Genomic DNA, 15,033 nt, shown 5'->3' on the forward strand with positions numbered 1-15,033 from the left:
TCAAATTGATAACATTTGCATAACAATACTTAGCAAATTGCATATTGATTTCTATGTTTAAGTTACACTATGATTTGTTTAAAATGTTTTTATGGGATTTACTTAAAAATAAATTATAAGTTAACAAAATGCTTTTTACTTTTCATAAATCAAAAAATTAGTAAAGAAATGAGATAAGGAGAGAAGTACAGGCAAGAGTTATTCATATGACAATGTACTTCCAGTCGGAGAAGAACATTTAGTGCTATTACACATTTTGAAGTGTTCTTGGTGTATAATAAATTTTTAATAAATGCAAAAAATTAATAGTTTAAAATTGATTAATCAATAAACTTGATAAATAAACTTATCTTTTAAGTCATATATTTGTATATCTCCTGGGAGTGATTCCTGCAGAGGATGTTTCAGAATCACCTGCATTTCATGCAGGTCAGTTACTCAAACTTCACCAGTGCTTGTTTCCGATCCATCTCTCTGGGGTGTTCCTTTAAAAATATCACATCTCTCATATGATAGGTGTACAGGGGTAGGAGAAAAGGTTGATCCTACTTGTTTAATTTCTTTTTCTCTCTCTATCTTTCTTTCTTTATTTATTTTTTGAGACAGAGTATTACTCTCTTGCCCCTGGGTAGAGTGTCCTAGCATTATAGCTTACGGCAATCAATCTCAAACTCCTGGGCTCAAGCAATTCTCTTGCCTCAGCCTCTGGAGTAGCTGGGATTATAGGCACTCACCACAATGCCCAGCTAGTTTTCCTATTTTTAGTAGATAAAGGGGTCTCACCTTTGCTGAGCTTGGTCTTGAACTCCTGAACTCAAGTGATCCACCAGCCTTGGCCTCCCAGAATGCTGCAATTTCAGGTGAGAGCTACCAAGCCCAGCTTTATCCCTTATGTTTAAATAACCACATTATTTATTTTTTTACTGCTTAATTATTACAAGTAACTAAGTCCTCTTCATTTTTTCTTCTTTTTATTACAAAGTTATTTTATAGGGAAGGTTGAGATAATGTTAATTTAGTAAAGTAGGGCTTGAAACATCATTCTACTAATTAGTCTGAGAAAATGAGATATCAGGAAAAGAGCTAACTATACACATGTCAAAAATTAAGCAATGGCTCTTCTAATGATGAGTCCTTGCTTCTAGGTGTGCCTGATAACTATGCCCCATAATAGAAGACTCATAGGGATACCTAACTCAGGTATTAATGCTCCTTGAAATATGGATACCTCTAAGCAAATTTAAGCTGTATTGTCCAATTGCAAAGAACTGGACTGAGTATTGATATCAGTTTTCAACCATAGGGTAATGATTTCTACATACTTTAAAGTGATGGAATTCTTCATTATTTTTCATGTCTGCTGAATTACAGTAATTCTCACAAAGCTTTCATCTTTGTTACTAACTCAGGAGAGTCACAGGGGACACAATTTGACTTTTCATACTCCTCATAGTCCAGGGAAATGTACAGTATGTAGTTAGACAGTAAAAATGAGTACTTTCTCTCTTCCTTAATATCTAGTTCTCTGACCTATTAAATGCTAAATAACTAAAAGTTAGATTTAGGCATTAGATGTTAATTTCAATCTTATTTCTGAAAAATACTATGATCAAATTTAAAAACAGGAATTAATGTATTATATTTATATAGAGCATTGTTCTGATGTGTAATTAAATTTAACTCACTTTGGTAAGTATTTATCTATGTGAGGGTCCCTCACACAGAGTCTGGAGGGTCCTCTGGCCCAGGCCTCAGATTATTTACAGTCCTGAAGAAAAACTACAGGACAAAAAGAAGACAGACAACATGTAAAACTAAACTTGTGTCCAGTTACCAACTGACAGATTTTATATGTTAATTTTTTTTAAAATGCTGCAATTTATCTTATGAACAGCACAATCATATTGGGGCTTGAGGTGGGCATGTATATGTTTCCTTCACTTCCATTTGTTCAATGTAACATTTAATATATCATGATTTTGAAACCCTGGAATTTCTTTACTTTTTAATACACTAAAGCCCTGGAAAAATGCAAATACCCCCAGGCCTCTCTGAATGGTTCTGCCAACTGCAGCGTACCTGCTAATCTGAGGGATGAGAAGAAATGCCATGTTCTTTCTCTTCAGGAGTTTATAGTCACAAAAAAAAAAAAAAATAGAAACAAATATGCAAATACCTATAATAGGTGATAGAGTAAGAGGAAGGTCATTTCATAGATGCAGATAGCCAGGAGACTTATTTACTCCAAAGATCATTTCCAGCTAAGAATGAGAATGTCTTCAAGTGGAAATGTCATTAACTATGGAGCTTGAAAGACAAGGAGCCGTTGATGGGCAGAGATGAGTAAGAAAGACATGAGGAAGAGAGGGGCGCACTTCAGGAGTTGGGCTGTTCCCGTGGTTTGTGAAAAGGAAGAGGAAGTAAATGTGGAAAATCAGACAGGGACCATGTTGTTCAGAGTCCTGAAGGGCAGGCAGGGTAAGGAGTCCCACACAGACTAACCCTTGACAAAAGGAAGTCAGGATGGGGTTTTGAGTAAGAGAGTAACATTATTGTGTCATTTCAGAAGGATAAAACTGGAATAAATATACACAGTGGTCTAGTGGAGCAGGAAGAGATCTTATGGAAAATCAGTACAGGGGCTGTTCAGCAATCCTAGGCCTGCAGCTTCATTACTCTAATTGGAAAAATTTCTTAAAGATCCCTTCCTGGTGTTCTCCCCCAACCCATGTCCTAAACTACATCCTTATCTTCAGTGAGTGTTCAGAGAAAGTTCTATTTTGTCCAGGATTTTGAAACATTCTTTGTTACAACCCAGGGGATTACTCATCACAGGTAGAATTTTTCTTCCTCTTTCAGCTTGATTCCCTTAAAAGAACTAGATTTTATACTATTACATACTTGTCACACATAGTTAGGAAATTCAATACCAATTTATAATACCAGGAAGCATTTAGTCTAAGACACTAGTAACAAACATTACTTCTCCTATTGCCCATAAAGTATTAAGATTCATCCATGTCAAAAATTTGTTCTTTGCTTTTTTAATCAGAAGAATTGAAGATTCAAGAGATTTTTTTTTCCATTGGACTGAGAATAGAATTAACACTTCTGAAAATGAGATTACTATATTTCCTAATTTTTATTAAAGAATGAATTTTTTTCAACTTTATATGATCCTTCAGGCTTGTTCAATAAATGGACCAAATTTAAAATAAGTATATGACTTTGTCATAAGAGCTAATACTTCCAAAGCACTTACTACTATGTGTTGGCAGTATTCTAAGCACTACATATAACTTTGCTTGTCAGTTAAAAAAAATGCTAAAGATGAGGTTCTCAATAAGCAGAGGAAAGAAGAAAATCCTAGCACTTAGAATATGCAGTGTGGATATTTATTTTCCCAGTGATAGGACCTATTCAATTTCTCCCTGTTCAATACAATGGTATTATTCAACCTGAAAGGCAAAAATCAAAATTGCTGCTTGACTTTTGATTTAACAAAGGTTACAGGTGAACTATCCTGAGTTACTGATATATATTATGATTATGATAGTTTATCATACCATCTAATGTTTTTAAAAGGATTTTTATTGTTGATTAAACAAATTTAAAGTTGCAAGAGAAAACATCTTAAGGTACCTATTAAAACTGTATTTAAACATTCCTGTGTGGTACACTATTGTAAAAAAGAAAAAAAAATCCATCACATCTTATTTTTTCCATTTGAGTTTCCTTCAATTATCTTTAAAAGATACATTCTTTGAGGGAGCTTGGTAAGTTCCCACCTATGGGGTATAATGTAGGGACATATGGCACATTTCTTGGGTAAAGGACTTAACTAAAGTTCAGACTTTACAAATGCAAATAATGTAACCTAATTGTATGTACCCTCATATTAACCTGAAAAAAAAGATACGTTAAATGATTAATAAAACTGCAAACTATGTTTAACATCTCTGCATACTGAAGTAAATTACCAAATGACTGTATTAAGGTGTGTATAAAAAATATTCCCATAAACTTATCCACCATTGAATTAGAAAACTATAAGACAGTCTTATTAATTAACATTTTCCAAGATAAGATAGAAAATGTTAGACATAGTACTTCAAAATATAAAGAATATTTAAAATTTTCAATGTAATAATTGATTTATAAATTTAATTTAAAATTCAAAGTACTAATTTAATTGGAGATTAATCAAGAAATTAAAAGTTATACTTACATCGGTTGTTTTTAAAATAGAATAATTAAAGAGAAAACATTTTGTAAGTATTTCAGAGAAGTGTTTCTTTCAGTGGTTTGAATCCAGGTCAGGAAGAGATGCTTTCACAGTATTTTCTTCCTTCTTCCTTATCTGCCCTCTGCTGGCAAAAAGAGAAAAGTGAGAAGCAAAGAAGCCTCCAATATGAATATTGAAAAAGCACATTTTAAAACAATATTTAGTGTTATAAAATGTTTCATTAGACCACATTAATTTGCCATAATACTATCTGGTCATTCATATTGGAAGCAACATTCATACATTAAGTATTTTGTCTGTGAGTTAGTATTGGAATTTAAAAAACATGTTTGGAAATATTTCACTATTTAGGTAAATGGCCGCATTAGAATAAGAATCCAAACATTTAAAAATGCCAGAATGAACACTCTTTCATGTCATTGCTACTTTTGCATCCTTATTGATGAAATAAGCATAGATTGGATGTACGTTCCCTGAACAGTAATCATAATGACGGAATGACTATCTCTACTCTAGAGACGTCTACTTTTACATAGACAACTATTTAAAATTGCACATGACCTTTATGGCCACCCTGTATTAATTTGTTAAACTCTTATTTATAACTATGTATATTTTCAGTCTCTATGACCTTTACTTTTAAGTAATATAGTAATCCTCTACACCTTATATTTTTCTTTTGCAAATTTTTAAGGAAAAATCACTAGTTCTCATATTCTAAGATTTGTCAAATAAGATTCTATTTATTCTAACCTAGGATCCAGGATTTAATTCCAATCTTTTCCCCTTTGTACCTTCATCTATTCAGAAAAAAAAAACTCTTATTTGTTAGTTAATTAGATAGCAACATCAAAATCTTTCAATTATTTGTTTATTCTAAAATACCATTCTCTATACATTCTCTTATAGCTTCAGTATTGTTTGAAGCTTGTTAATCTAAACTATGGGAATATTTCAAGAGGAGACATACTACTAAGGTGGCAATATACTGTACTGTTTATGCAATTAGACCATAGAGATAGATACATCTAGTTCAAATCTTATCTTTACCACTTTCTAGAGAATGTTACACTTTCTAGGCTGCAGGGTTTTCATCTATAGAGATCATAATATTATTTATCCTATTAGTTGTTGTGAGAACTAAATAAGATATCACCCATAAAACAATATTTAACATAGTACATGGCTAATAGCATACACTCTCTTTGTTTAAAGAAAACATAAGGGCAGCACATGTGGCTCAAAGGAGTAAGGTGCCAGCCCCATATGCTGGAGGTGGTGGGTTCAAACCCAGCCCTGGCCAAAAAATAAATAAATAAATAAAAGTAAAGAGACACAATCATGTTGGGCAGCGCCTGTGGCTCAAAGGAGTAGGGCACTGGCCGAATATGCTGGAGGTGGCAGGTTCAAACCCAGCCTGGTCAAAAACTGCAAAAAAGAAAAAGAAAACATACATACAATGGAATATTATTCAGCCATAAAAAGGAATGAAGTTCTGATTCATGCTACAACATGTATGAACCTTGAAAACATCATGCTAAGTGAAATGAGTCAGGCATGAAAGGACAAGCATTATATGACTCCATTTATAGGAGGTACATAGAATATGCAAATTCATAGCAACAGAAAGTAGAGTAGAAGTTACCAGGGAATAGAGGATAGAAGGGAATGAGGAGTCATTGTTTAATGGATACAAAATTTTTGTTTGGAATGAAAAAAATTCTGGAAATGGATTATGGTGATGCTTGCACAATATTGTGAATGTACTTAGTGCCACTGAAATGTACTTAATGCCACTAAAATGCTTAAAATAGTAAATTTTATGTTATGTCTACACTACCACAATGAAAATTAAAAAATTTTAAATATGAGCTATCATTTTTAACTTCTTGAAATCTGTAGGGAAGGTCTATAGTGACACTCATGAGATTATGTCCCTACAAATATAATTTGATTATTTCTAGCCAAACATATTATGTTATGCTTAGCCATACCCAACTTCAACTCTTTTTTTCTGTTCTCCATCAGCACTCCAGACTTTAAAATTTAAAAGTCTTAAAATCATTATGACTTATAATTATTTAATTATTAACTAAACATTTTAAATCTCTTTGTTAATTTTTTCACACCCCAAAATCATTTGTTTAATGTGATTGTAAATTCAGATTTATAAAAAATTTAGGTTGACTTCAGCACTTCTTACTGAGAGAAGTCACTACCAAACTTTTCTTTTTAAATAAGTAACTGTCCCAACTCATTACTATTAATAGTTTTTCAGTCCCTAAATAAAACAAAGCTTTTCTTCTCATCTTATCATTTACCTATTTAAGATATAGTCTCAGGGGTCTGTTGTTGGGGGACAATGGGGATTGTGAGGCACAGCGGAAGTACATTTTTTTCTAATGTTAATAAATAACATCTATTTGTTCCTCTTTTTTCCAGCTAGCTATTTATCATTTCATTGAACAAAACCTGATTGGTTGGCATGATTTCACATTACATAAATCACATTGTTCATCCCCAGATAGACTGTTTGTTTAAAAGTTCAACAATTATTCCATTCATTACACCTTCTATCCACTTCCCTGACCCTGAAGTAAAAATGAGCAATCTGCAATCAACAGAGACCTCCCCTGGAATGTTTGTGTGGATCGATTACACAGAAGTCATTTGTAATGATAAGATGTACATTTTACTCAACCAATGGTAGTATATTGATGTGTGCTTGGAAAAATACAGTCCTTTGTGAATACCACCTAGACAAATTATTTCCTTCTTACTTTTTAATGTTTTCAATTCCTAGCCAGACATTTTATATTTTTATTACTACATACGTTTAATCCTGGATATTCATGAAATTTGCTTCACAAAACCGCATATTACTTTCAGTACTCAAGGAGTGACTAAAAATCTGGAGACAAACCCCCTAACTTTCTAGAATAGGGAAAATACATGCTTTTCTGTAAAACTTAGATTTTGTTGTCAGAAAGTACTCAAATTTTGTTTCTAGCAATGTAATTTTTATTGTCAGGGAAAAAATGACAAATATGAAATCTGATTCTACCCAGAGGAATACATTCTTAAATTTCCACTGGACATCCCTGGCTAGCAGATGACAAAAATTTATCTGTGTTCAGTACCCTCAATAATAAGACCATAGTGTAAGAGCAAATGAACTAGCTCACAAGATGCATTGATCATGGGTAGGCCCTCTACTGTACTATCCATTTACAGAAGCAACTGGAGAATCTTATGTTAAGGAGAGAGAACTGAGTAAACCCGTTTGGTCCAATAAAAAAAGAAGGCAGAATATTGCAGTGTTAAAAAGTGGGATCAGAGTTCTGTCTTAGGTCAGGTTCCCTAGGAAAGCCTGAGAAGAGTTTTCTTGTCCAAGTAATTTTTTGGGCTGTACTCTCAAAAGAAGACAAGTGAATGAAGTAGGATAGATCAGGAAAAGCAAGAATGTGGCTCAAGTAGAGACTAATTTCAGTTTGATGTCACAGGAAAGCTCTCAAGCACAAACTGCACTATAGAATTCACCCTCCTTTGGGCAAGTGATTAGTCCTTTGTAGCCCCCTGTCATCAAATCATTGGTTAAGATATCCTGGTAGGAATCTGAGGTCTCAGTCTCTCAGGAGAGAGTAATTCTCTGAGTTCTCAGCCCACCATCATATGAGCTGGATAAAGGAATCTCCAGCAGGGTAGAGTGAATCAAGTTACACATCTACATCTACTATAGGACTCAATTGTTCTGGCTTTGGATCTGACCACACAGTTATAAGTCATGTAACACTTGGCAAGTATTGAAGCTCTTTATCCTTGGATTCTTTGTCTATAAAATTGGGGAGAATGACCTTTATATCTCAAGATTGCTTTAAGAAATTTTAAAAATGCCTATACAGTACTTGGGCTAGTGTGAATAAAAGTGCCTAGCATAAAAACATGCTAAGTGGCAGAAGGCAGGGATGATTTAAAGGATGACATGGTTTCTTTCAATAATACATTGTGCTTGGAAAAGCCCTACAGGAAATGAAATATTTTGGGGGGTGCCTTCGACTACATTATACCATGAAGACTTTCTCACCCATTTTTCAGATGTCTGTGTAGTCGCCAAGTCTCCAGCAACTCAGTAGTGGTAATCAGTGGGAAAGCCCAAGTGGTAATGTATGTCATGATTCTCACAAGAGCAGCAGTCTTGCCCAGAAGATCTGAGAGAACCAGTAGAAGTCAGACCACTTAGCATAGAAGAACTAGAACAGCAAGAAATAGAAAATGGTTGAACCCACGCAGTAGCTGACCAAACTTGTTTGTAAGGACAGGTGACACTTTGTGGTGGTGCTTGGGAGATTCAGATCCTATAACAGTAAAGAAGGCATTAGTGAGAATGAGATAAAGAAAAACAGCAATAGATCCCTAAGGACTAGTTCATTGTAATTTTTGCTGATGTTATACACATATATGCTAGACCAGCTTAAAGATACAGGGACAGACTCAGGGTGACATTTGGGGTTGGCATCAACTTCAGTCGGCTTGCCTCCAGCATTATTCTAGGGTTTTAAAAATATATCAGGGACTAAATCACAAATGCCTGATATAGGAGCTTATACTTTAGTGGGGAATAAATGTAATAAAGAAGCAAATAATATACTGTAGTATATTATGGTGGTAACTGCTATGGAATAAAAAAAGTATAGAGTAAGCCATGCCAGAGACTAAAGGAGCTATTTGAAGTATTAAATAGGGAGGGTATAATCAGCCTTATTGAGTAAGATGAGAGCAGAGATAGGAAGGAGTGAAAGAATTAGTCTAGTGGCCATCATGGGAGAGCGTGCTACAGCAAAGGGCTTAGGAGAGAATCTCGCCTGTTTAAGGGCAAGCAAGAACGAGGAAGGTGGAGATTGGTATGAAATGTCACAAGGGTAACAATCAGAAGGAATGCATGAAATAAGGGTATTAAATAGAGGGTATTAAAAATGCACCATTTTGCATTGGTGTTACTGAACCCTTCTTTTGTGGCCTGGCTCCTGCTCCTCACACCTGCCAGATTAGAAGCCACCACTGTTCACTTATTGAGTATCATATGTTGCCTGCATTTGCCTTCCACTGTGCTTTGCCTACTAGATCAAACTCCCTACCGTCTCCCCTATACCTTGGTACTACTCAAGTTTGTGGCATTCTTAGGATTTTCCTACAACGAAGATATTTTTCCCCTCAGCCTTTCCACCATCACCACCACTACCCTTCCCCATCCAAGAGCCTCCCTGTACTGCATGCATCCCCATGCTACTAGGCAGATCCTGCAGCCTAACTCTTGAGGCCATTCTCATTACAGCAAGTTTATTGGGGCTTTTTACGTTTCTTCTTGCTTTCTAAAATTTGGAGAATTTGACTATATCCTGACTGGTGATATTTAATGCCCAGTAAATATGTTTACAACATAATAGTCCTTCCTTGTCTTTCTAGCTTGTGTCAAACAATATTTTTTGCACAGCTGTGGAACAAAGGAGACACAGTTTCAAACCCAAGCTCAAACTTAGTAATTCTGGGCATGATACTTAAATTTCCAGAATCTCAGTTTTCTCAACTGCAAAATAAAGCTGACCCATAGTTCTCAGGGTGATTTTCAGACTTAAATAAAATAATGTAAAAAGGACCTGATGTTTTATAGGTGTTTGATAATAATTCCATTTCTGCCTTAAGTGTTTTCTGATTTGTGTTGCTGCTTTCGGTTTACCTTGCTCAGCACACACCTAGAGGCTTTAGAAAAATCTATTCTTTAGCTGATTACAATTTAAAAACTCACATAGGTCTGGTGGATCTGTATGCTGTAAGAACGTAAGAAAAGTGTTGGCCATAAAGGCAGGTCAGAGCAAGGAGACTGCTGCTCCTCTCCCAAAATACAATAAATGCCATTCAAATAGCCCTTTTTTGAGGATTTGTTTGTTCTCCAAATAACAAATCATGAGAGACACATTTCTAAAATTTTTCTTGGATGTCAAAAACAACCTATCCAGACCACTGTTCTATTTTAATGCAACAATTTCAAACACAGCTTTAAGCCAATACATGTAGGCTATAATTAGTTTAAATTACTGTATATTCATAAATAACCATAAACTTGTTTAAATAAAAATGATATGTGCAAGAGATTATTTTCTTCAAATACATATAAACTGTTTTATAAACATTTCATGGCAGTAATAATTGCCTAAATCCATTTTCTAGAGTTGACATCTATAACTCTGTGACACAGAAAAATGAAAGCTATTTTTAGATAGTAGTTTACAAATAAGAACTGTCTAATGAAGGGAATAAATCATCTAAATTTTGTACTTAAAAAACATTGTAGTAATTTGAAAAATCAACGTTTCCTTCCATTCTTGAGATACTTTGCTAAGAAGAATATTTTCCAGCTCCATCCATGTAAACATGAAGGAGGTAAAGTATCCAATATACTCAGCCCTACTATGAAACTATAGCCCAAGAATACAGGGAAAGGGGAGAGGGAGGGGAGGGGAAGGGGGAGGATGAGTGGAGGGAAGGTGATTGGTGGGATCACGCCTATGGTTCATCTTATAAGGGTACATGTAAATCTTTCTAAATGTAGAATATAAATGTCTTAACACAATAACTAAGAAAACGACATGAAAGCTATGTTAACCAGTTTGATGAAAATATTTCAAATTGTATATAAAAACAGCACACTGTATCCCATGATAGTATTAATGTGCACAGCTATGATTTAATAAAAAAAAGAAAAATCAACATTTCTTATAATACAAAAAATTAATACAAAAATAATTTTATTACAAGAAACAAAATATTAATTTCAACAGAAAAAAATACTTGACATGAATGATATCAGTGAGTTAATTTCTTCCAAGCAATAACAACAAATGTAAAATTTATTTTTTGCATAGAATTTGTAATTATTCAGGATAATACATTTTATACATACAGTTATATAAAAATATGTCAAAATTTCAAGTATCTCAGAGATCACTATAAGGAAATTATTAAGAAACATTAAAATGTTCAGTTTTAAAGTTTTAAACTTTTGCCTAGGTAAGAAAATTTGTAATGTAACAATTTCCATTCTTCTGCAAATTTAATTAGCATTTATTCTAAAATAAGACATTTATACTGTTAGATAACTAATGACGTAAGAATGACCTGGCTCTATGTAGATCTAGATTTAAGTGCCAAATCTCTTTGATATAACCTCGGTCTAGTATTTCTAATGATCAAATGCAAGTGATCACATCTACCTATCTCTTCTTCATAAGATTTATGAGGAAATCACAAGTATGAGAATGTGTATGAAAAACTTACCATTCTTTGAAAGGCTGCCTTTTTACAAATCTGAATTAACTATGTTATTATTACTGGTTAAGTTACAAAGCATGTATTTGATTTTAGGATTAGGTACTACATTCCCTCTAACGATAAACAATGTATCATTCATGAGAACGTTAGGAAGTTACATGGAAGATCACCCACACATGAATGTGCAAAGTTAAATCTATCCATGGTTTTATTTCCCTACTGCAATACAGTGGTTAAGAGTGGATTGTGGACTACCACATTGATGAACTACCTGAGTTAACTTCTGATTTGTGACCTTGGCTAAATGTCTTAGCTTCTCAGTGTCTTAGCTCCTCATTTGTAAAATGGTAATAAATAAATGTACCGATTTGATAGGTAATTAATGTAATTATTAGGATTATGTGGATTGTGGCAGTCACTTTTGGCTACCTAATGTAAGATCCATTCTCAATCTTCTTTTCCCTTCTCTTACTTCACTTGATTTCCCAACCTCCTTTGCCACTAGAGGTGCTAGGTAATAGTGCCAGTAAAAGATATAAGCAGAAACATGTTGTTTCTAGGAAAGCTTTGGCTTCTCTGATATAAAAAGACAGATGTACCTAGCCCATCCTTTCCTTCTTTTTCTTGTCTTCACCACAAACATGATGCTTGGAGCTGGTAGATACATCTTGCAACTAGATGTGAAGGCCAAGAGAATGGGATAGATGCTGCCAGAAACCATTATGCCGTTGAACCAATACCAGCTGCCAGAGTTCCTTTAATAAGAAAAAAAAGAATCGTTATCTTCTTAAGTAACTGATATTGAATACTTGCAGCTGAAAGCATTCCTAACTAATACAGAGTTAATATAAAAATGCTTATAATAGATCTTAGACATTTAAATACTCAACAAATTTCAGCTTTAAGTATTATTTTCCAGTTATTGACATGTTGTATCAATTTGATATTCACATTAAGTTTGAATCTGTGATATGTATTTGTATAATTTATGTATCTTGTCTTATAATTTCAACAAAGAACTATAATATTTAAAATTCATAGTATTTTAAATATGATACATTTGATCATTTCTTATAGCAATTAATCTACCTAAAAGCCCAAGTTTTTGCTATTTACTTTAATTCAAGAGTCCATTATATCTATTGAGCTCTTCTTGGTATTCAATAATGCATTAATATTACAAATTTTAAAGTATTCTATAGTCAAGAAAGTTTTAGAGATGATGCTGAGAAATTTTATCACTAGTTACCTTTAGCTCCATTTTTAAAATTTCTAATTTTTGCAATGTTTTTAACACAGAAAAAGCCATGCATATATGAGCTATTAATCTCTCCCAGAAGTCTACAATTACAATATTTTGTTGCAAAAAAGGTTAGCATATGCTTAAGTCACTCTCTTCTACCATGCTATCTTCAATGCAGTAGTGCAGACATTAAAAATGTAGGAAGAAAAATAAAGTAAAATAAAATAGCCTAAACAATAAATGAAAGTCTAGGAAGGCTGCCTTTATAAGTGAAGCAAATAACTGAGTAAATTTCCTAGCTAATTCAAACAAGAAATAGATATAAAATCAATCAACCAAGAAAATTATTCCAGGAAAATAATATCTTCTCCATTGGATGTAGATAATTGCCCTAAGCCAAGCCCCCAACATTTTTCTTCTACAACATTTTCCAACTCTGGCTACATAATAAAATCACCAGAAGAACTTTCAGAAATATCAACTCCTGGACACTACTCCCAGAGGTTTTGATATTCAGTAATTGGTTTAGACTGGGGAGGGCTAGAATCATCTCTAGAAGATTCTAATAAGCAAGCAAAATCAAGAATCTAGACTATTATAATAGACTCTCAACTGGTATTCCTGATTCTACACTGGGTCCTATACATACTTTTCATACTTTCTTCTTTTTGTAGCCAGAGTGACCTTTTAAAATGGTAAGTCAGATCCTTGAAATTTCTTATCACACTAATAATAAAATCTCAAAGAGTCTTTCTCTGAAAATTCCTATTTTCAATTCCCATTTGCCTCTATTACTCTATCCTCTTCACCTGGTAAATATTATTACCTAATTTTTTTCTGATCAGCAATCTTTTTTAAATTTTTATTTTTTTTTTTATTGTTGGGGATTCATTGAGGGTACAAAGAACCAGGTTACATTGATTATATTTGTTAGGTAAAGTCCCTCTTATAATTGTGTCCCACTCCCAAAAGGTGTGTCACACACCATGACCCCCCATCCTCCTCCCTCCTCCCATCTGTCTGCTCTCTGCTTCCCACACCCCCACCATCTACTAGGTCATTAATTGTCCTCATATCAGAATTGAGTACATGGGGTTCTTGCTCCTCCATTCTTGTGTTCCATTTCCATCCAGGTTAATACAAAAGATGTAAAGTCTCCATCTTTTTTTAATAGCTTAATAGTATTGCATGATATACATATACCACAGCTTGTTAATCCATTCCTGGGTTGGTGGGCACTTAAGCTGTTTCGATTTTAGCGATTGTAAATTGAGCTGCAATAAACAGTCTAGTGCAAGTGTCCTTATGGTAAAAGGATTTTTTTTCCTTGTGGGTAGATGCCCAGTAATGGGATTGCAGAATCACATGAGGGGTCTAGTTTGAGTTCTTTGAGAGTTCTCCATACTTCCTTCCAAAATGATTGTATTAATTTTCAGTCTCATTAGCAGTGTAAAAGTGTTCCCTTCTCTCTGCATCCAGGCCAGCTTCTGCAGTTGTGAGATTTTGTGATGTGGGCCATTCTTACAAGGGTTAGATGATATCTCAGAGTGGTTTTGATTTGCATTTCTCTAGTAATTAGGGATAATGAGCATTTTTTTATATGTTTGTTAGCCATCGGTCTGTCTTCTTTAGAAAAAGTTCTGTCCATCTCTCTTGCCCACATCCGCATGTACAAGACTGAAACTGGACCCACACCTTTCTCCACTCACAAAAATTGATTCAAGATGGATAAAAGACCTAAATTTAAGGTATGAAATGATAAAAATCCTCAAAGAAAGGATGGGAAAAACACTTGAAGATAACAAAGAAAGCATAGTAAGAACACTTGATGATATGGGCCTGGGGAAAGACTTTATGAAGAAGACTTATGTGGCAATTACAACATAAACAAAAATAAACAAATGGGACTTAATGAAACTGAAAAGATTCTGCACAGCTAAGGAGACAACAACCAAAGCAAATAGACAACCTACACAATGGGAAAAGATATTTGAATCAAATCGAAGCTTTGGATCTACAGAGAACTTAAATTAATCAACATGAAAAAAGTCAATAATTACCTAATATTCAATTATATATTTATTCATTTGCTAGATTAGAAATATTTTGAAGTCAAGAATCTTGCCTGTCTTCCTCACACCTTCATCCAGGATGCCAGACAATATAGCAGCAGCACAGTAAAAGTGTTTGTAGAACCAATTAATGCTCTAAAATAAAA

The sequence above is a fragment of the Otolemur garnettii genome, unplaced genomic scaffold (genome assembly GCF_000181295.1).
Source record: "Otolemur garnettii isolate 467f Iridium unplaced genomic scaffold, OtoGar3 scaffold00037, whole genome shotgun sequence".
Lineage (NCBI taxonomy): Eukaryota > Metazoa > Chordata > Mammalia > Primates > Galagidae > Otolemur > Otolemur garnettii.